General features: G+C 25.3%; 1 protein-coding gene, 1 long non-coding RNA gene and 1 other non-coding gene across 6 annotated transcripts in view; 1 reads left to right on the top strand and 2 right to left on the bottom strand.

The window, feature by feature from the left end:
• Positions 1 to 22,848, bottom strand: part of LOC122269178 (uncharacterized) — a 38,577-nt gene extending 15,729 nt beyond the window's left edge. Inside the window, exons 1-2 of the long non-coding RNA XR_015429622.1 lie at positions 22,723 to 22,848; positions 3,410 to 3,574 (exon numbers count right to left, since the gene is read on the bottom strand). This is a non-coding gene — a long non-coding RNA (uncharacterized LOC122269178). The remainder of the gene's footprint in view (positions 1 to 3,409; positions 3,575 to 22,722) is intronic.
• Positions 3,938 to 4,009, bottom strand: TRNAA-CGC (transfer RNA alanine (anticodon CGC)). Its single transcript has one exon. It is a non-coding gene; the product is annotated as a tRNA-Ala (tRNA).
• The window catches only part of LOC107450669 (homeotic protein antennapedia-like), a 240,182-nt gene continuing 223,200 nt past the window's right edge, over positions 5,877 to 22,858 (top strand). For 2 of the 4 annotated variants that reach the window (XM_071183845.2, XM_071183843.2), the window contains exon 1: positions 5,877 to 6,086. The gene's annotated coding sequence lies outside the window, so the exon portion shown is untranslated. The remainder of the gene's footprint in view (positions 6,087 to 22,858) is intronic. The other 2 variants (XM_087152611.1, XM_087152612.1) reach the window with 1 other exon arrangement.

The following is a 22,858-nucleotide window of genomic DNA, read 5'->3' as shown; positions in this document are numbered from 1 at the left end:
TCAATCAAAATTACTTTCACTATGTTGTATTTTTAAATTGTAACATTTATTAAGAAATTAAAAATAAAAAAAAATTGTCAAAAACAACTGTTTTTTCGATGATTTTTTGTTCTCATTGTTTTTTACAGGTGTTTCTTTTTTATGATTCCAAGTTAAATATATGTCTAGACTGTTTATTAATGATAATGCTTTATGTATAGTAAGAATCATTTATTTAATTGCTGCTTTAATGTATTGTAACACGCTTGAACAGCCTTTATCATATTTGAATATCCTTTATTATATTAATAATGAACAATCTTATAATTCTTAAAACTTTTGAAAACAATGGTTATATGTTATCGTATATATGTTATGCAATATAGTCAACAATATACAATTAAAGTTAACAGTATACAATTAAAGTCAACAATATGCTTTTTTTTTTTTTTTAAAGTGGCGTTTTAAGGTGTTTAAATTATATCTGAAAGGAAATGAAGCTCCTTCAGAAAACATTCCAAAATAATTATTAAATATCATATTTAATAATTAAATATTATGAAATAAAAGAAATTCTTTGGACAAGAGTAAACTTAATTAAACAGTAGCCGATGATGCAAGAAATTGTGAACAGGTAAGAAAATGTAATGTAAACAGGTAAATTAAAATATCCCTTTATTTTAGGAAACGCAAACTTTAAACTTAAAATATCAGTTCATTTCACTATTTATATCAGACTATAAGTATTATTTGCAGTTTAAAACGTATTTTCTTTTAAAAATAATTTTTGTTTGAAAATACTTGTATTATTTCAAAGTCAAATTTTGGCAATGATTTTAGAGTTTGAAATTTTCAAAAAATTTCTATTAATGTAATTACAGTCCGTTAAATTAGAGACTATTTTTTTAATAATAAATAGATTTTTCGATAATTTTCTAGAAACTGTATGATAATAAAAATGAATATGAAATCTATCAATCTTATTATTCAAGATGTCTTTTGAATCTCGCCTATTAACTTTTTCATCTACACCTGGTTTTTTTGCCTTATACAATTATTTCAACTACCATCTCCGCCTGTCATGAAGCGTTGTTCAATATTAATTTTATTTCGGTGACATAAACTCAGAAATGAATTTTGTAAGTCAATAAAGGCCTTTTTTAAACTATTATTTCAAAGCAATCATCGCTAAACAGTAATACACGAAGTTAAAATAATCTAGGAAAAATAAGCTGTCGGTCAAAAATCACGGGTAAAAAAAGCACCACTTCAAAAATTGAATGGTCTATGACTAATAACGAATTCAATGCAATTAGGTATTTGCTCAAATTTCATTAATAGTATTTTTTAAAAAATAATAGAGGACACAGCTATTAATTTGGAATTTTACGTCTAAGAAATTTTTAATATTTTATGTTTTACCTATAATAGTACATTCATCAATTAATGATAATCTCTCGGGGTAAATCTTGTGAAGGTTAAAACTATTAACAGAAATGTTGCAATGTATCATTTTAACATAATTCTAACAAAATTCTAGTGGAAAGTATTATTTGTCTGCAATTACTATACTATCACAATACGATGAATCAAGGAAAAAAAAAAAACACTCAGACAAAAACCCGGGAAAAAAGCTTCTGAAAAAAGAGCACTGGATTTTTAAAAAAAAAAAAATTAAAAAGAACCTCATTTTTCATAAATGCAACGACCGATTAAATTCGAGTCGCTTAAAATCGAATTTAATGTAGTTAAATATTTCCTCGAACAAAACTAGGTATTATTTCAAAACAATTAAAAAACACAGAGTTTAACTTGATCACTTGAAAGCTACTTTTAATATCAGATATATATAAATATATCTGATATTAAAAGTATATATATATATATATATATATATATATATATATACTAAATATTAAAATTTTGCTCTACGGACCGTATCAATTGTACTGTTACTATTATATAATTAACCCGATGCGTTTTTTTTTTTCGAAGCTCTTTTCTCCGATGTGCTTTAATTCCTGTGCTGTCTGCAGTATTTTCTTTTTCAGGTGAACTCTTTTTCCAATAAGATAAGCTTCATTATTACCACTTAAAAATTCTTAGAGCTTCTTAAAGAATTCTAATCATTTGGTAAAAGCAAGAAGTCTAATAATATCCTTTCCACAGATTTATAATTTTATCTTCGAATTTCGCCATTTTTTTTAAAAAAAATATCACATTACATTCATATAAATATTTAACAACAATAAATTAATCAACGACCCCAAAATCATACGATTATTACTGTGGTGCCTTTTACTATATACTTTTTTAATTTATTTATTTTTATTCATTTTGTGTTGGCCAAACAGTTATAGAAGTTATAGCTGAACAATTTTATGATCAAAATTTAAGTATTTGAAACTGAAATGAAAGCCTAGAATCTCTGCGAAATTTCTAATGAATTTCTATAATTTTCAGCATTGGACGGTGAAATTTAGGAACGAACACGAACGATGAAATTTTAGAATTTTAACTATAAAGTTATAAAATATTGTACGAGGTAATTAAAATAATGAAATCAATAATGTAGCTAAAATTGTCTGAATTAAATTAAATGTGACAGTAAATGCGATTATAATGAGCGCAATCTTAAGAAACTAAGCATTTAACTTATGAATCTCTTATGGGTTTAAATCTCTTAGGGATTTTAACCCAATGGAATAAAAAAAACTAACTGTATGCTTTTTTTTTATATGAGACAACAAATTATGTTAGAATAAAATGAAATGCAGCGTTGTCTTATGTAAGTAACTCTGAAACAAAGTTTTGAATACTTCTTAAAATAAATAAATCGATTAAAAAAATTTTTTTTTGAATATTTAATTTCGTTTAAGCTTTAGTGACAAAAAGTTAAATATTTTAAATTTAAATCCATGGGTGTTTAAGTGCTTGTTTGGTGGCTGATTTGGTAATGTAACAACAGTGAAATGAAACTAAAAATTTTAGCACTGATAAGTCATACTATTACTCGAAGATCTTTTATAAAATAATAAATACTCCTTCAAATTAATAAATGACTAATGACGAAACATGAATAAATTTGCATTAATTTAAATGATTTTTCAAATCAATAAATGTATAGTTAAAGAGGTTAAAAACGCGTCTGGATGCTGACTTGTAAGGTAATAGTGTAATAACATTAAGAAGAATAAAGCATTCTCTAATTTGAAAAACGTTGCAATATACTCTCAAATACTTCATTAATGAATATATATTAAAAATTTTAGCCAAACGAATTCCTTTTCACTGCAGTGAATCGATCTTTTCATCAGCGATGCTTCAAATCATCCATTTCGAAGTCAACTAATCAATTTTTGTCCCCTTCATAAGAGAAAATAAAGAATTAGAATTATCTATTCATTAATCATTCCTTTTAAAATCTCACCTCATTCCGAATTCAAGGAGTGGAGCTGAAATGGTCTTCTATTGGCTGAAGAGGGCTGAAAAGAAATGTGGATCCCCTTCTGTGAATAATGGCCTGTCTTCCTCCCGCTTCGTTCCCCCTGCTTTGCTTCAAAACAGATGTGCACCAATCAGAGAATGGTTCCTACTTCAGATGAAAAAAAAGAAATTTATATTCAAGCGTAATTTAATTAGAAAAAATATTTTTAGAATTGATTTTATGTTTTAAATGAAATGTTTTTTTCTTATACTTTCTTCACATAGTTTGAAACTTAGAAAAGAAAGCAGATAGATGTATTCAAAAGCAATAAATTATGTTTCGAAAATTATCATAAATGTTAAATGTTGCAAAAGTGTGTAACGTAACCCACGTTCTGAAAACAAATTTTAAAAAAATATAATAATTATAAGTAATAACTAAAAATTGCTTCAAAAATTTAAAAAAAAAAAACAGTTTTAATCATTGATTTGAAATTGCATTGGAGTAAAATGTTGAATTCTACAGGAGACTTGGAGGAGCTGGGATTTGAACCCAGGACATCTCGCATGCGAAGCGAGCGCTCTACCACTGAGCTACACCCCCGACAGCAATGCGCAGTTTATGTAATATAATAAATGGAATCAGCAGTTTATATGATATAAACCACTTCCCTGAATCGGTTTTAAATTATCAAATATATTTATATAAAGAAAGATAATGAAAAAAAAAATAACATGAATCTGTTATTTTAAAAGTGATATTTTGAAAAGAATCAGCAAAATCTTTTTTTGATAGAAAAACACATAAAAGATATGCAGGTGTGAATTAAAAAGATTATTGTGATGTTTTTTGAATACCTCTAAAATTTTTTTACTCATATTTTATGAACAAAAATGCTTTTCTGTCAAGTTTCCAAGCATCATTTTGAAATATTTAAGAAAATTAAGTTGCAATTCCATTGCAACATGTTTATGAAAGCATTTAATTATACAAAGAAAGCAAACAAAATCACGACTGAAATCAAGTATTAAATTTTCTGATTAAAAATTTAGAAAGAAATTTGCGACATTTATAACAAGTAAAATTATCATTCATTTTCTGCTAAGTTTTTATTTTTAAAAGTTCGTTGTTAAAATATATTTAAAACCTAAAGCTTAAAAATATCAATAATAAAATGGACACTATATCTATTTTGATAGTAAATATTTTGAGATTGAAATTAGAAATAAAGGAGAGCTATAATTTTAATTTTTTGAAATATTAAACACCATAATTATTTAACCATAAGAAGTTTGATAAAAGGTTAGTAAACTATACACTGTGAAGGAAACATTTGATATTGAGTTTTGTTTCTTTACAAACATTCTCTCTTTAAAAAATGTACTAGATTTGTTTTCCATCTGTAATTATTATTTTATCGTGTTTGTAACTTAATGTTTGTCTTACATAGTCCCCCACATATGAAGTTATCAGGAATGTTCTCTTCTCTTGAAATACTGTTTTAATATTTTGTAATTTCATCGTTGCTTACGTTTTCTCACTTTTTAATAATCTATCCGGTATTTACTCACCTTTATGAATAATATTTTAACTTTTCTACATTACATGTTTATTTTACACATCCTAACATTTATTACAATAAAATCGGGAATCAGGTATTTCTAAAATATTAATGTAACCTTTCACGATTTTATTTGGAAATAAATAAATACTATAAGCATTAAAACATTTTTCTTTAATGGAAAACATTTTTTGGTAAATTTTATATGGTACCCAATCTAAACTGAAAATATTCGCATTTTTTTTCTACGGATACTTCAATTATAACACTGTAGAACAAAAAACTCCACAGTAGAACAAAATAAAGTGCATTAGTTTTAAAATCTAAATCAAAGGTTTTAAATAACAAGTTTAAAAAAGTGTCAAACTCAAATAATTTTTAAAAATTCGTTTTCTTTTTTTTTTTTACTTATGTGTTCTTTTTTTAATTCCAATTTCTCAATGCAACCAACATAAAATAAAAAGCGTTTAAGCAATTGTTCTACTATATATTTAATCGAAAATTATGTTTCTTTAAAAAATGTGAATCTAAAAATTTAAACAACAAACAATTTAAACAACCGGTGGGATTTCAACTTTTTATAGAAATTTCATTTCCCCTCTTTCACCACCCTTGTATATTCCCTGGTGTGTGTTATAACTTCCTAATAATCATCACCCAAACCATTATCCTAGTCATGAAATTGTTGGGGACACAGGTAGGGGGTCTAGACCCCCTCATTAAGAGAAGTGATCACCTGCGTTGATGGAAGAGGGTCGCATGTTCTAGGGCAATTGTCTGGAATGGTCAAATAGTCTCCTCTTCAAACCCATTTTCAAAGGAAGGGTCATAAAATTCTTGAAAAAGGGAAAGCGGGGCTCGTAAAGAATTCTGAAACCCCAGAGCCGAGCGGATTGGCTAAGCAAAGGTCATTTACTTATCAAATCGCCTTGTTTATAGCGACAGATATTTCCAAACATGAAGAGCTTTTATGTTGTGTGAGGTTTCTGGTTGCATTTTTGTTAAACTGTTGAATGTGACGCGGCTTTGTAACTTTGAGGCGCGATATTCAGTTGCGTTTTGTTACGTAGTGTTTAGAGATGATCTTTGGTACTGGCTCAGAAGAAACTCGTTAGGCAGGTGAGATTATTTTTTAAAGCTCATTTCAAGTATTTTTTTTTTCATGTTTATTTTTTGAAAATGTTTATAAATTCAAATACAACCACATCAATGTGGAACGCTGAATGACTAACATTGAGTTATGTGTTGGAAAGAATAATTTTAACACTGCGAAAAACTAAACCACGTGGAAAGTGTTCCGGCTGGTTTTGAGCCTTCAAACTTCAACTCAGAAGACAATGGAATGATTATCGAGAGAAACACCCAACCTAACCTCTTTTTGAGCTATAAAAATACTTGATAGGACGATAACAACTAAGAAATCAAAAGATTTAAAATCTTATGAAATGATACAAGCTTTGGACACACAAAAAATAGCAAATGAAATTTTTAAAGATTAATTTTAGATGAATTTCTTTATTTTAATTTTTTTTTTAATTTCTTGCACACAGTCAATTTATAAATTCAAGCACAATAAAGTCAATGTTTAACACTCAATATTTTAATGAAACCGTTAGAATCCGAAGTTGCAATGTTACTTTAAGATGAATTTCTAAATTTGTAAACACAAATTGTTTTAACACAATTTAAACACAATAATACAAATAATATTTAAATTTGTTTTAACACAATAACATCAGTTAGAATACTTAATAACTTTCATACAGGAAAAAAAATATAATAATTTTTATACGGCAAGAACCCTTGATCTACATACCTAATTGCCCGACAATAATATTGAAAACCACCCAACATCAGAGATTTTGAAATCAGTTTTTAAGACCTAGAAGCTCCTAAAACCAATTTTTGGATAAATTCAAATATCTAACCTCCCTTTACTATGAATATTTGATAAAACTTACTTGAGCAAATATTTAACAATGTATTGTAATTTAATAAAGACGTAAAGCCATTTAACTGTTATACATTTGCACAATTCTTCCAAAATCATCTACTTTTGGAAGAATTGTCATTTTTAATTTTAAGAAACAAAACATTAATTTAAAACATTAAATTAAACGTTAAACTCTTCATTTTAATTCTATAAAATTAAATTAGGATATTATTAAGAAGCAATAAATAAAAATAAAAGTAACAATGAAAAATAAATTTAGTTAATGTTATGTAGCGATAAATAATTAGTCTTCACTGTTATTTCATAATTAAAATAACTCTACAATTCGTCGAGTTTTCCTTTTATGAAGAGAAAAGAGACTTCTTCCATACCTATAATGATTCCTAAATATTTCAAATGAGTGAAAAGTTTTATAGAGACTTAAAATAGATGAGCACGAAACTGTTATCCATATTGGGGTCAAGTCCAAATACAAAACATCTTTTTGTTACGGAAGATTTTAAATTTGAGTTGATTAAAAGATACTTAATATGAGATATTTGTGAATGAATAATGAAAGAAATTACTACTTTAATGTGCAAGTTATTATACACATTGTGACGAGTTTACATGTTAGTATACATATTAGGAGCTCTTAGCCAATAAAAAATATGCTTAATTTTTCCAGGATTTTATATGCATATTTGGATTGCTGTTTCAAGCACCGAAATTTCTTTTACTTTAAGGGATTCATTTTTTTATTTTTTATTATTGTATAAAAATAAGATGCAGCTCTTTTTAGTAAAAATAGGATCCAGTAAAAATAAATCGATGAATAAATACATTTTAATTTTATTGCGGGGAAAAGCTTTTTGTACAATGATAAAGTTTCGTACTCGTGATTTGAAACGTGCAATCTATTCTATAATTTATTTAAATATCAAAAAAAACTATGGAAACCCTATGAACATGACATTTTTTTTTTTTTTAATATTCTGAAAATTTATCAATTTAAAGAATTCTTTCTTATATAAAGACGCTTGGTAAACATATTTTCTCATACGTTTTTAATGTAATTTTTATTGTTGTATAAATATCATGCTTAAAGATAAAAATCATGTGTAAAATCAGATTTTCTATAAATAATATTTCATTAGTTCAAGAACAATAATTTAAATTCTTTTAATTTATCTTTTTCGATTTTTTTATAAACCATCTTTCGTTTTAAACATATCAAAATTTATCTCCTAACTATAAGAAATCGATGCAAGAACACCATTTGTTCACATTGATAGCATTTTTTAATGGAACAAAATTAGTTATATAATTACACTGAAGAAAAGTATGATCAAAGCTATCAGGATATACAAGTATTTACCGCGTTTCTGACTGTATGGAAAAACCACAAAGCTCAATAATTTTTACCAAAGCACTTTGGTAATGATTTTAAAAAATTAAAAATAAAATATAGTTTTATAATATGTGATTGATAAAATATAGTTAATTTTTTAAGAGTTGGTAATTGCATCATTAAACCTTAGAACAGGGCATAAAAACCATTCGTTCGGTTAAATTTTCTTTTCAGTTTTGTATTTTTTTTACATAATGTGTAGTGATAGGGATTATATTTCTGATAATCAGAATTTCCAGTAAACCGTTACAATATGAACAGAAAAAGGAATGGTTTAAATACTGTATATTGGAATTTCATTGTCATATTTTTTTTACCGGAAATATTAATATAATTTTAACAGATTTTTTTTCCTCTGCGTAGGAATCAAAACAATTTATAAGTATTTTTTTAAAAAAAAAACAAACAATGAAAAGCAGTCTCAGTTATTATTGTCCACATAATAATTTAAGCTATGAAATCAGCTGGAGAAAAAAATTGAATAAGCCAATTATTAATACTTTCCCCGTTATCTAATAAAGATGTAGAAAAGAAAATTTAAAATAGAGCATTGCCAACTTAGATCACATATGCTATTCAGGAGTTTCATTTTCAAACCTAAATTAATTCATTTACGTGGGGAGTGTGTTTTTATCTAATTTTGAATGCAGAGTATGATGCATGAGAAATAAAATGACAACATCATTTGATGATAAAAACAACATCGGCACTTGAAGCATGTGTTATGTTTTTCTAAACAAGTTTAACCAAATAGTAAATTCATAAATTTAATTCCTAAAAATTAGGTATTTATAAATAGGATATTAATATACATGAAACATGGAGTAAAAATTCTGGTAAAATTATTGAACTCTCCCTCATTAAAACCAAAATAAGGTATTTTAACCATTCATTTGAAAAATTTTCAGTTCACCGGAAATTCTTATTAAAATTATTCTAAATTATGCATAAGAACTATAATTAAAAATTATAGTTGTTATTTCCACACATTAAATTAAAAAAAATTTAATTGAAAAGAAAATTTAACGGAATAAAGGGTTTTTATGCCATGCTTCATGGTATAATGACAAAATTACATTTACCAAGTTTTACCAATAAAATCATATTTCATTGCTAATTTTATAAAAATCAAAACGAAAGGACTTCGATAAAAAAGGCACATTATAAAATCATATTTCATTGCTAATTTTACGAAAATCAAAACAAAAAGACTTCGGTAAAAAAGGCTGAGATTTTCGGTGTTCCCATGTCGTTAGAAACAACTAAATAATCATATTATGGTAGCTTGGATCATTTCTTTTTCCTCAGTAAAGGTATGTGAGTAAAATTTTATATATGTATCACCTACATACGTTAAACTGATTTCTTTCGATAGTGGTTATTATGAAAATAAAAATTTTATGTTTCAAAAATTGCGAAAATTTAAAGCAATATTAAAAAATCCAAAACTTAAAAACTTAATTAAAAATTTTAAAATAGAATTTCTTACTAAAATTCCCGAACAACCAAGTAAATTGACAATTTTTTTGCGTATTTGCTAAAAAATACACTTCTCCTTGTTTATTGTAAAAAAAATACTATGATAAATTTTTTTATATTAAAGTTTCAGTTAAATAGACATAAATAATCCTAGTTTTCCTTTATTTTGTCTGGACATATAAATGCTAATAAAACACACAGGCAATGTTTTCTTTTCACACTCTTTACTCTTGTAAAAATTGTTAGAAAATTTGAAACATAATTGTAAATTGTTAGCAATGTATATATATATATATATATATATATATAAGCGAATTACGTAAATAAATAAAGCTAATGAAATTTAAACTTAATCTCAATCATTTCAAAATCTAATTTATTCAATGGCTGTACTATTTAAAAATTAAATGATTTATTTCAAAGTATAAAATAGATATGATAATTCCTGATTCGAAATATGCAACTATTTTAAATAAGTAATAATAATTTTCCATTGGAAGCATTATTATGTTAATTTTTAAACATAATATTGATGTAATGATGTTTTTTTAATATCTCAAGAAATTACAAATGTAATATGCAGAAAACTGATATGTAAATTTGGTAGTTAAAAATTTAAAACTGAAAGGGTAATTTGGTAAAGAATACTACAAATAAAAAACTTGAATTAAGATATCGATCTGTTAATTGAAAAAAGATAACAATATTGTTTTTTTTTTTTTTTTTTTTTGTCTTTGAAGTTTAAAAACGTAAATGACCATTATTAAACAGCTAAAAGTATTAATGATATTCCAAAAGAAATGAATCAAGTAAGATAAAGTCTCAATTATAAGAAAATATAATAAGGAAGTAACAGCTTCTTTTCGATCATGAGAAATTATTTCTATCACATTAATTAGTAAAGAGAAAAATGTGACATATAATTAAATAATAAACGTGACTTTTCACATTGCTTCAAAGGAAGAGATTTTTTATTTTTCAAAAAAATATATATTACTTTTTTATTAACATAACAATATATAAAATTCCTCTTTGCCCTTTTGTACTTTTAAAAGGTAACTACAGAGGTTTTACTTACTTCAGAGGTTTTGTAAACAACATAAAAACCCTTTTTATTTTATCAAAGAAAAATGAAAAAAAAAACTAAATTTTAACATTTTTTACACGTTTTGAACTATACTCAATTAAAAAATTTAATTCAAACTACAATATCTCACACAACACTTTAAAACTGAATTTAGTTAAATACAAAATGACTAAAAAATGAAAATTTAAAAATATGACACTGATCTGTTTAAGTACTTTGAAATGTATGAAACTAATATGAATACATACACATCAATAAAAAAAATAGGAAACTGATGTTCGAATGAAATATAGAGTAATTAAAATTTAAAGCTGAGAAGATGTTATCATATAATTTGAAATATTAAACTTTAATTCACTCAATGTAAGAAACTGGTACAAAAGTTGCTAGAGGGAGATTATTCTTCAGACTTATATTGAAAAATAACATTTCACATTATGGGAGTGTTAAAATTGGAAATTTTATATAACAGTAGCAAAAAAGGTTTTTATTTTAGCTAAATATTTACTTAGTGCTCAATACAATGATTTAAGAAAATAAAAATCTTATTAGCATTTCATTGAAGGAGTCTAATTATCACTTCAATACTAGATTTATAATAATACCTGACAGACCCGATCCTAGAGTTCCCATAGATAGCTCTAATTTGATTCTTTTTCCTTCCCTTTGGCAGGAATTTATGAGGTAGCAAAGATTGAAATAATTTAAATTTTTCTGATTCTTTTATTTTATAAATCCAACAAGATGTGTATTTGGTTCAATATTACGTGCAGTTACACCAAAAACAAGTTCAGTGACTACATTTCTACATTTGGACTAAAATTTAAAATGTAAGAAATACATATAATTAACTAATCAAAAAAGATTTTCGTGTAGATAATTTAAAAATCTTGAAATCAATGGTCAATTTGGAAACTTCTTTTTTTTTTTCAGTACTTTTATATTTTCCGAATACAGTGTTTATTTTTATTATTATTATTTTAAATCTAGTATTGTTTTTTTCCCTTTAAATATTTTCTTGTTTTACAAATTTAGTAACATTATACAAAAACTTAATAATTGTTTTAAAAAAAAACTGAAAACAATCAGTATAATTCTATTTTTTTCTTTAAACAAATTGCTTACTTCTCACCACTCAAGATTTTTGTTAAAATGTTTTACTGGTAATACTGTAATTTTACTACAATTTTAAAAAAAACCTGAACACTGGACGAAAGTATCCCGAAGATGCGGTACCTTTGTTCATCACATAGGGCACGTTAAACCAATAAGAAAAAATATGCAAAAACTATTTAGTAGTATAAATATTTCCCGTTTCAGGATTTGTATTTTTTTCCGTAGTTCCGTTAAAATAGATTTATTTTTTAAGATTAATAAAAATCAATCCTTAATGATAAAAAAATAAAAGATATTAATGGAATAGAAAAAATAGATTTTTCAGAATGAAAAAGACATAATTCTCTAAACTAGTTTTTAACTATATTAACTGTTCTTATCAAAGGACATTTTAAACAACAATGAGTTGAAAGTGAAAAGCCTGAAGTACTGCCTAAAAATCCTGATGCCATTTACTATTACCTTTTTCAATATTTGTTAGGTATGAAAAAATACTTTTAACAATATTGCATCGCATAAATTTAATGTACAATAGAAAAATAAGACATTTAATTTAATCGAACAAAGGACATAATTTCAAAATAATATGCCTGTAAATATTTAGCTTTTAGTTACAATTCCTTGAAAAGAATGCCATACTATTTGATATTTTTTTTAATTTAAAGTGCATAACAAATTTCTCGTGTAATTTTTAAACATATAAATGGTATAAAGATATTTGACTTGAAATTTCTTTTTTGTCGGGTTATCTTTAGAACTAACTATAAACGAAATTTTGTTCCAGTTTAACAAAAGGTAAAAAGTTATATTTTTAACAAATCTTATTATTTAATGTTAATAAAACTAGCTTTGTAGAACTTCAGTAAATATAGTAAATAAAATTCCTACTTGTTGACGCACAAAAAAATAGATTAATTGTTTTGACTTTATAAAATATTTTATAGCTTTTATTTCCTGAAATTTTGTCATTCTTTTTTTCAGACATGCGTAACTTGAATTTTTAAGATAGAATATTAGGGCGACTTTTCTTCTTTCAAAAATATATATGTTTAAGTAATTACTATTGAGAGTATATTTATATCATAGAGTATTAACTGTATATCTCTATAAAATAACTAGAGTAATGTATATAATAAAATTTCTCTGAACTATTTTTATGGTGCAACATATCCTGGTATTCAGTGGAACAACATTCCCCATGTCCTTGGTTTTACTAAAAAACTCATTTTGTCATACAAATTTAAATAGCTGCAAATATTTTCTTAAATAAAGCGATAATCTTGCAAAATAATTGCAATTTCGTGTTCTATTGAAACAAACTTTTGAGGATAAATTAAATTATTGGAATTCTCAAATTTACTTAATGCTAAAATTCAACTCCTAAAAATAACAATGGATCACTTTAACTGTGCCGCGTGATTCTTTTACAGAAGTTGTCGTACTAGAGTTGCAACATGTTAGAGAAAATAAAGTTTTAATAGCATTAAAATAATTGATTCAACGTGGTTGGTAAACTGGTTCAGCGTGTAACTTAGGTCTGACCTTCCTCTATATTGCATAATATTATTCTGCCAAAACATACAGAATGAGAACATATATTACGTAATAAAAGATCAGAACATACAAAAAATATGACGGAACATATTTAGTTCTTTAAGTTCCTTAACATTATTTTGATCATTTGGCTCCCTTCCTTATGATTATATATATATATATTTATTTAAAATGCTCCCACATTAAATTATTTAAAAATTTCAATTATTGCTCTATGGGAACACCGAAAAGCTCAGTAATTTTAATGGAAACACTTTACTAATGATTTTGATAAAATTAGCAATTAAATATGATATGTGGTAAATTTATCATGATACTTTAAAGCATAACATAAAAACCATTTATTTGGTTAACTCACTTTTCAGTCTTATATTTTTTACTGAATATGTGGTCATAAGAATTTTATATCCGTCGTTGAACAGTCGACCCAATTTTGGTTTACGACTACTAATGTTCAACTCCGTAGTCTTGTAATTTTGAACCAATCCAGAAGAGAAGGTAACTCCTGGATCAGTATCTCCAGAGGTATTTATTTGTTATGGGAACATGGAGGATTTTGCGACTCGATGGATTTAACTTGCATCAGTCACCATTCACTACATTTTTGGCCGGCAGGGATCGAACGCCCGGAATTCTTGAACATGGGCCCAATGCCCTACCGACCATTTTATTCCGTCCCCCCAACGAAAACTTTTGTAACAATAAAACGTACAAAATGAGTAACTAAAATAAATAATGCGGTATTTTCTTATTTCCTGTTGTATTTTTCTTGCAGTACGCATGAAATAAATTTTTATCACAGTTGAAATTAAAGTTAAAATAATGAAGAAGTAAAAAAATCAATAAAAAAAAAGGAGAGCGATAAAAATAATGCAATTATGAAGTTTTTTCCTCAGCAACGAGATTTAAAATAGCATCGTTGAAATCTTGCCGATTGAATGTTGAGTGAATGCAAATATATATAGAGTCATTTTTGTATTTTTATAAAGAACTTCGGCAGGCTAATTTAATAATTAAAACTAACATCTTCCCTTCCTAAGAAAATTGAAATTTTTTTAATCATTTTTTTTTTAATTTGCATGAGCAAGCATTCAAATAAAAAATAATAAATATAAGGGCATACGTCGCAATCGAATTCGTTTAATTATTTATTTACTAAGAAATGAAAAAAATATATATATTACTGATATTTAATTGATTTTCATGTAATCACGTGAGAATTAAAGAGTACTCTATCAAAAGATTGTATTGTAGATTTTAATCAGTGATATATTAAATACTGATTTTTATTCTCAATCAAGTATATTTTTCATTATAATAATTTGGATCTGTTAAAAAAATCGCTGAAAGTGAAATAGCCTCTCTTCCAAGCTATAAAAATTTCGCCAAACACGCAGTTTCACCTTTAAAAAGAATGCGTAATTTTCATATCAAAAATACTGTCATCTCAATATTTTATTATATTAAAGATAAGTAAGGACAAAAAATGAAATTAAGAAATAGTTGTGCCGAGTATTTAAAACATTTGTGCAAACTCGAGAAAGAAGGAAGAATTATAAAAATAATTTTTAGAAAATTTCATCATGGACAATATGGACATCATGGAAAATGTTTCATCATGGACAATATTTTTCGTTTTTCTGGAACATTTTCTTAGTTAAGCTTCTGAGTCATACATAATCGAGTAACACAATAGCTAAGTTAAATATTTTGAAGGAATTAAGCTTGACAATTTTTATCTTTGTTGTATTTAGAATAACAAGGTGAGAACATCCTTCTACTTTTGAAAATGACATTTTAAGATAAAAACTTATAATATCTAAGAAACTAGACCTGTATTCCGGTTCTAACTTGAGTTTTGGTATCCAAAGCCCATGCTTTAGATCCAAATTCTCCAGGAACCAAAAAATTTCATTAATATTTCAAATTTCTATCAGAAAATAAGAAATAAAAACGTTTTCTACATAATAATAAATGAATAAAATAAATTAACTATATTATTTTACAACAAACCTTTATCTAAGTTTTAAAATTTTGTTTATAAAAAAAAGTTTGTGAATGATATCTTATCTAAAAAAATACATATTTATATCGATAAATTGAAACTAAAAATAAGAAAATATCTAAAAGGATTAATAAAAAAAAACATTTTTAAATTTTTGAATCTATTTACTTGCATACCAGGCAAAAAATGGTATTTTCTCTCTTTCTACACATTTATTCAATTAATAAATATCCCACTGATAACAAAAATGTAGTTTCCTCTTAAATTTTAAATGTAAGAAAATATTTTTTTTTCTTTTAATTAATAAACTTTAACGCTCTATAGTAAAACTAGCTTAAAATTTGCACGACTTTCAAATGTATTACTTTAAAATAATTTACTTCCTTAATATGAATTCAAATACTTTAATATTTTGGGAAAAAAATAGAGTTTAAATAATGTAAAAAGACCCAGGATCCTAAGCACAAAATATTTCAGAAAAATTTTGTAATTTACACAATTTTTCAGTATTATACCTTTTTAATTTTTGATGTTAAATTGATTGGAATATACACTAAAATACTCTTTGAATAGCAAAAAAATCAAAACCCGAACGAATTCGAAAAGTAATTTTCAAGTATTGTTAAAATATTTTCAGTTTCTATATTTACATTTTTCATTAAAAAATAAACGTAACTGCAGAATTTTCCTTTAATTTAACATAAAAGTAAACATCTGTTGAATTGATTTATTTTAGTTTATAATGGGTTCGCTTATATTCATAAATAAAACTTATTACCTGATTAAAAACTTCATTCGCTACATAAATAGGAAATAACAGGCGGCATGTTTAGGTACAAAGAATCGACACGTTTCTTCCTATTTATAAATTTTTGAAGTGAATGATGCTTTTAATATGGGAATTTCTTGCCGCATCAGCTTCTTGTGATTATTTATTTAAGAACACTTAATAGTTCAAAAATGAATATGCAGAAAAAATTTATACCGAAGAAAATATTTATTATATAATAGATTTGGAATTAACTATTTTAAATCATCTTATGCTCGATTTTACTGAAATTAAAACAAATTCTTCATTAAGTTTACTTTAATTTGAGTGCTTTTAATATATTTCAATTCAGAGCTCATACTATGTTCATTATATGTTAATAAAAAGATACTTTTATTTTATAAGTTTTAGTCAAATAATAATGATTTATAAAGGAACAATCATAAGCTTTTCAAATCATTAGACATTATCATCTCATTTTTTCACGTGATTCATTGAAGCAATGTCATTATTTTAAAGTGGGAACAATGAATTATATTTTATTTTGAAAGCATTAAAAAAATTATTTTCTGATAAAATTTCTTTCCAGGCTAAAAACATAAATTTCTCTTTGATTCGTAAATGTTTACTCACAACTGAAATAATATTTTTTTTCTTCTCTTTTTTTGTAAAATGATATAAAAAAAATAAAGTTTCATCTGCATGAAAATTGGCTTAAATCTCCTCAAATTCGTATAAGTTATACCTAGTATTTTCATGAGATCATAATTTAATCTAAATTAAATCACATAGTTGACATAAAAAAAGTGTCACCCCAGAAAGGTTAAATCATTACTGAGAGCCATCTTTATCCCCTCTTTTAAAATTGCGAGTATGCTTCTTTTTTCATATAGTTAAGTTCTTGATATTCTACAATGATTTAAAATTATATTCATATCATATTATAGTTTTAATTTACAAAATGTGCACATTTACAAAATGAAGCAAATCTTTTTAAATAAAAATTTAATGGTTATTTCATGTACAATATTTTTATTATGAAATCATACCAGTAAGGGTTAGCCAAGAATTTTGTACTTAATGTTATTGTAAATGAATGAAATGCCGTATACATAACTGTTTTAGGTGAAATCAGAAATATAATACGTGTATTAAATACTTATAGATTTTTCATTAGTTATTCTATATGATGACTGGGCAATGTATGAATCAATTCATGCATTATATTCTATAGAATAACGAGTTTCGAACCTGACGGATACATATATACAAGTAATTATTTTAAATATTCCGAGAGTGTGAATATTCCAATAAAAATAAAAAAGTAAATTGCAATTTCAGAAAAATTTCTACATTAAATGTATTTTAGATCATGAATCTAATATTTAATTCCGAATTAGTTATTAAATTCCCCTCATACAAAAGGTTAAATTCCCGTACAATTCCTTTACAGATCGTTTGGCTCTAGATATTCTATCTCGAATTCTTTCAGTTGGAGGCCCTTCCTATTGGTATGCGTTCCTCACAAACTTTTATCTTCACATGTTCTCTCCCTCTTCTAGTTCTTTCCTCTGTATTTTTTTTCATTCTAGGTATATTTTTTTTTAGTAACACAAGATTTTCTCCCTTTTTTCAGTTGATCACTGCCCAAATCTGAATTTTTTTTTTCCTTTCCTTTTTCGATTTCAATCATTTCTCTTTTTTTTCTTTTACCCATAGTTCCCGTGGGTGACCGTGGAAAATTGGAATCGATTTGAGTCATGCGAAAAAAAAGGACGGATGACCGTGAGAGAAACATAATTCATCAACACCGGATATTTTATGTTTATAAAAACATATAGACGGGAAAAATAGCAAAACCTGAACAAATGTGATGGTTGTTTGATAGTGTACCACCATTATTTAGTTATCATGTAATATTATCATTGCTTTTCAGTGAAGTTGCCTTCAAGTGCTACTAGTAAAGTAAATTATCCATTTATGTCACATCATAGTGATTTAAATTCTCCAAATTCAGATATTAGATAATATTTTAAAAATCTCCAATCCAGTTTCTTTATAACTTTTATAGGAATGCATATATCTTTTGCTCTATGACTTTTATAAGAATGCATTGTGAAGGAATATTTGCGATATTAACAATATTTTACGAATATATAATAGAGGAAAAAAATTTATATAAGTAAAAGTTTGCGAAATATAGATACGCATAAAATATTTCAAAAGTCGGATATTCATAAAAGAAGTTCATAAAAGAGTTCATAAAAGAAATACACGACAAAGCAAAGTTTTTTTTTTTTCATTTTTTAGAAAGTATTTGTAAAAATAAATAAAAAAAATTTTAAACTGAAACTAAAGTGTTTTGAGCGATTCTATTATTCGAATTAATGAAATGTATATTATTTAAGAAAATCTGGAGTCTGAGCATTTTTTTAAATAACATTTTTTATCAAAGATGAAGCGATAAAAAAACTGTTTCGCAGCGAAACAGTATGTTTTAAAGTCTTCGAAGACACACAGATTTGTATCCACATAAAAATATGTACCCATGTGTAAAATAAATGATTATACCTTTTAATTAGATCATACACAAGTAAAAATATTTCGTATTAAATTTTGCTTCAACTCTAAAAATTATATTCGCTTTAAAGATGCTATTATTTTAATAAGTTTTACTTTTTTAATGCTCATGGCTCGCAACGAATTTATGCATATTGAAAAAGATTTACATTAAATTAAAATTATTAATGCATTTTTTTAGTTAACTTTAATTTTTATTTTTTTCTAAATATTTTGAAAACTGGTAGAATGTATCAAAATGAAATTCGATAGCAAGACCTAATAAGACTTAAATCACGCTGCCTGTTTCGTCGTTTTAATGAATAAATACTGAAGCACAACTGAGTGTAAAAAGGAGAATAATTTATAACCAAAGTATAAAGTTTTCAGAAATGTAGTTTTAGAATACTTTATACACATTTTATATTGAATATGTGAGTACATTGCCAAGCATTTTATGACATAAAAAAATTCAAGCAATGTGTAAAATTATATTATGCAACTTTTATTTCTAAATAGTAATGTTTAGTTATCTATTTAGTTCTAACATTTATAAATTTTCCTGATTTGAACAATTTTTGCTAACATAGATTTGTATCAAATAATGACATTTTATTTGTATATCTATTTATTCTCAGAGTAATTCAGTTGCAATAAAAAGCGTGGGAGAACAGAGAGGTTGAACTATGTAAAAATTGAATATTTGAAAACGTGGGCAGCGAAAATATGGAACTACGTGAAATCGAATATATAACAAACAGAAACAAGTGCTAAATAATTGGTTTAGTTTATGCTACTTCTCTGTGCATTGAAATAAGAAAAGTTTATAACATGGATTTAATGCTTTAGAAGGAAATTTAATTCTTCTTTAGATTTAAGAAAACTGACAAACGATAAAGTTAAAATCTGAGTATTCAACTTATTTGAATGGTTTCATGTTTACTAATCTACTACACTGTAAAATAAATAATATATAGAAGCATATAATGAATAATAGCATTTATGCAATATTAAGTACTACAATAAAATTTAATTGGTTGCTATATTTTTCCAGAATATGTATGAAAGGGGCAAGAAGACTAATTATGCGTTGTAAAAATTAAATTCAACGTATAACAATACAAAATATGAAATGTACCAACGTAAAAAAAAATCTTATATAAATAAAATTGCTTACTGGCTAAAAATCTTTTTCTTTTCCTTCATCAAAAAAGTGCATTTTCAAATTTACATAATTACTGAAATATTACACAGCTAAATTATAACTTAGTTACATTATAACTTAATTATTTAAGCTTCTCTTATATTAAGATAGATAAATATAACTTTTTAATACATTCCTGTAGATAATTATATAGTAGGTATAGATAGAAAAACTTGCAGAATAAAATGTTTTGAAAGTCGTATAAAAACCATAGTAGTCAAGAAATTCAAAAGCTCCTTCGAGTTATTGTGTTTTTAAAGCTCAAATTTGAAAATAAAAAAATAAAAAAGCTATGGAATAGCAAAATAAAATTATTGACACCTAAACTCATAGCTCAATAAAGCAAAAATATAAACCCATTAAAAGTTGAAAATGGATGTTAGCTTAGTAAGTATGAATTTTGCATATATTTATTTAAATGTTTTGGCAGATGTTGAAATTCTACTACAATATATAAAAATATTCGAGCATTCTCCATTGATCCATTTAAGTTGCTGCAAAATACAAATGAATAAGCAATAATGAATTTTATAAAAAATGTGGAATCAAGTTTAGCACAAAAGATTAATATAGAAACAAAATTTGAATTATGCCTCCGAAATTTAACAAATAAGAATATCATTTTACATTCTGGTTTATGCAGTTTTAATACTGCTTGTTATCAAAGTAGCATCATTTATATTTTTTTAAGACAGTAAAACAGCAAACTAGTGATATATTTATGCTTGATGCGGTATTTCAGCATAGTGTTTAATTATTCGATTCAATAGCCATTTAGAATTAATTCCAATAGTATTAATATTTCAATAATAGAAGTAATTTTAATATCATTAATTATTCAATGATATTGGTAATAATTCCAAAAATAATAACAATAGAATAATATTAATGTCACGATTTTGAAGTGGCTTAACATCTGCGAGTCCCCTTCTCCGGCCCACAACGGTTATTTTGGAAATGTTGCACTCGTTTTATAGTGATATTGAAAATGATTACATCAACAATAATATTCGAAACAACAATAATAATAATATACAGAATTGTAACAATTACACGGAAATAATTCACAAATATCGGAAATAAGTACAACAATAGTTATCTAATAATGTTAATAGGTCCAACAACATAAAAATAAAAATCCAGTGATATTGTTAGTAATTTAATGCAATTAAAAATCCAAGATCTTAAAAGTAATTCAGTCTACTTTAACCTTCAAATTTTTATATCTCATCAATTATTGTACTGTCCATACTTCGCACAAAATGACTTTTTTTCTGAATACTAAAACTTTATTATTATTTGCAAATGCTAATGACCTCCCAAGGGCAATGCAAATAACCTTACAATAATATACCATTAGTACCTAATGTTTCTCATATTTTTCTTAAATCAGTATAGGGATGCAAATGTGCTGCGTCATTTTATTTATTTATTTTTCTAAAACAGTCATGCATTTCTCTCTCAAGAACAGGGTAAAAAATGTACACATAATATTGTTCAATTTTTAATATGGTGCAAAGTTGAATCAAATTATTGTATTTCTTCTCATTGAATTATCTCGATACCTAAGTTACTCAAAGTTCTTGGAATATTTACTAATGTAATTTCAGAACTTGTTCTCTCAGTCAACTTCAAAAGAAAATTTGCATTTCAACTGATTTTATTTAAAAATATGCAAATATGTTCGAGTATTATTTAATTACGTTAAATTCCGGTAAACCGGTCTAAATCGAATCAGACGTTAAATTTTATTTCATAGTTAATGAGTACTGTTTTACAGTATATTTTTCTGATGTGTTTTTCTATGATTCCTAATCCTCAGAGACATTTTCTTATATGTATGTACCTATCCATAATAATTTTTATAAAAGCAATGAAAATAGTTAAAAAAAATTCTTTTTAAATACTGAATTCTAAAGGAATAGTAAAACATTTGCATCAAACCCAGACGCAATTAAATTAATTTTAAATTATATATTTATTTACAAACATATTTGTTTGAAATTATATATCTGTACATACATTTGTTTGAAAAGTCTTTTTTTTTTGACAAAAATAGTTTTATAAATAAGATAAATGGAATTATTTAATTATTCTAAAATATATTAAGCATTATTCAAGACATGAATGATTAATAATTTTTAATGTTGTATTAATACAGCATGCTTACGTAAATATCATAACAATTAACTGGTTCCTAGTATTGGTCAACAAAAATTAAGTTAAAAATTATTTGTGTATGTTGGGTATGTATGGTATCCAGCACTATATAGAATGTCCAGAAAAAGTAGAAAATGATTACTATTTCACACCTGAGCATTTTATAAGATGAGTAGAAAAAAATCGTAAGATATTCTACACAACGACAATGCAAAGTATTCAATTCTATAGAATAATAAGCATTCTATAAAATTACCACTAAAAATATATAATTATGCTAAAATTTCCTATTTAAAATATTAAAAAAAAGCAAGCATTCAATATAATTATATTATATAACATATCAGAGATAAGAAACATGGATCTGCAATTTTTGAGAGAATAAATAAATATTAAATCAATCATAAAAATGCAATTTGACAGAACATACATTTATTTAATAGAAGCTAAATAAAAAAGAGAATTGGAAAAATTTTACTTTTTTTGTAATAGGCCACCTACAAAATCTGAGCAAGTTACTTTGTTTAACTGCTGGCACCTATAAACAGAACAAATAAAATTATCATACAAGCATTTGTCTTGTAATAATTTGAACACAGAAATCACATATTATA

The sequence above is a fragment of the Parasteatoda tepidariorum genome, chromosome 10, assembly GCF_982258835.1.
Source record: "Parasteatoda tepidariorum strain Cologne lab strain chromosome 10, Ptep-v5.0, whole genome shotgun sequence".
Lineage (NCBI taxonomy): Eukaryota > Metazoa > Arthropoda > Arachnida > Araneae > Theridiidae > Parasteatoda > Parasteatoda tepidariorum.
Note: the sequence above shows the minus strand (reverse complement) of the source record. Positions and strands in the feature narration are given on the sequence as shown.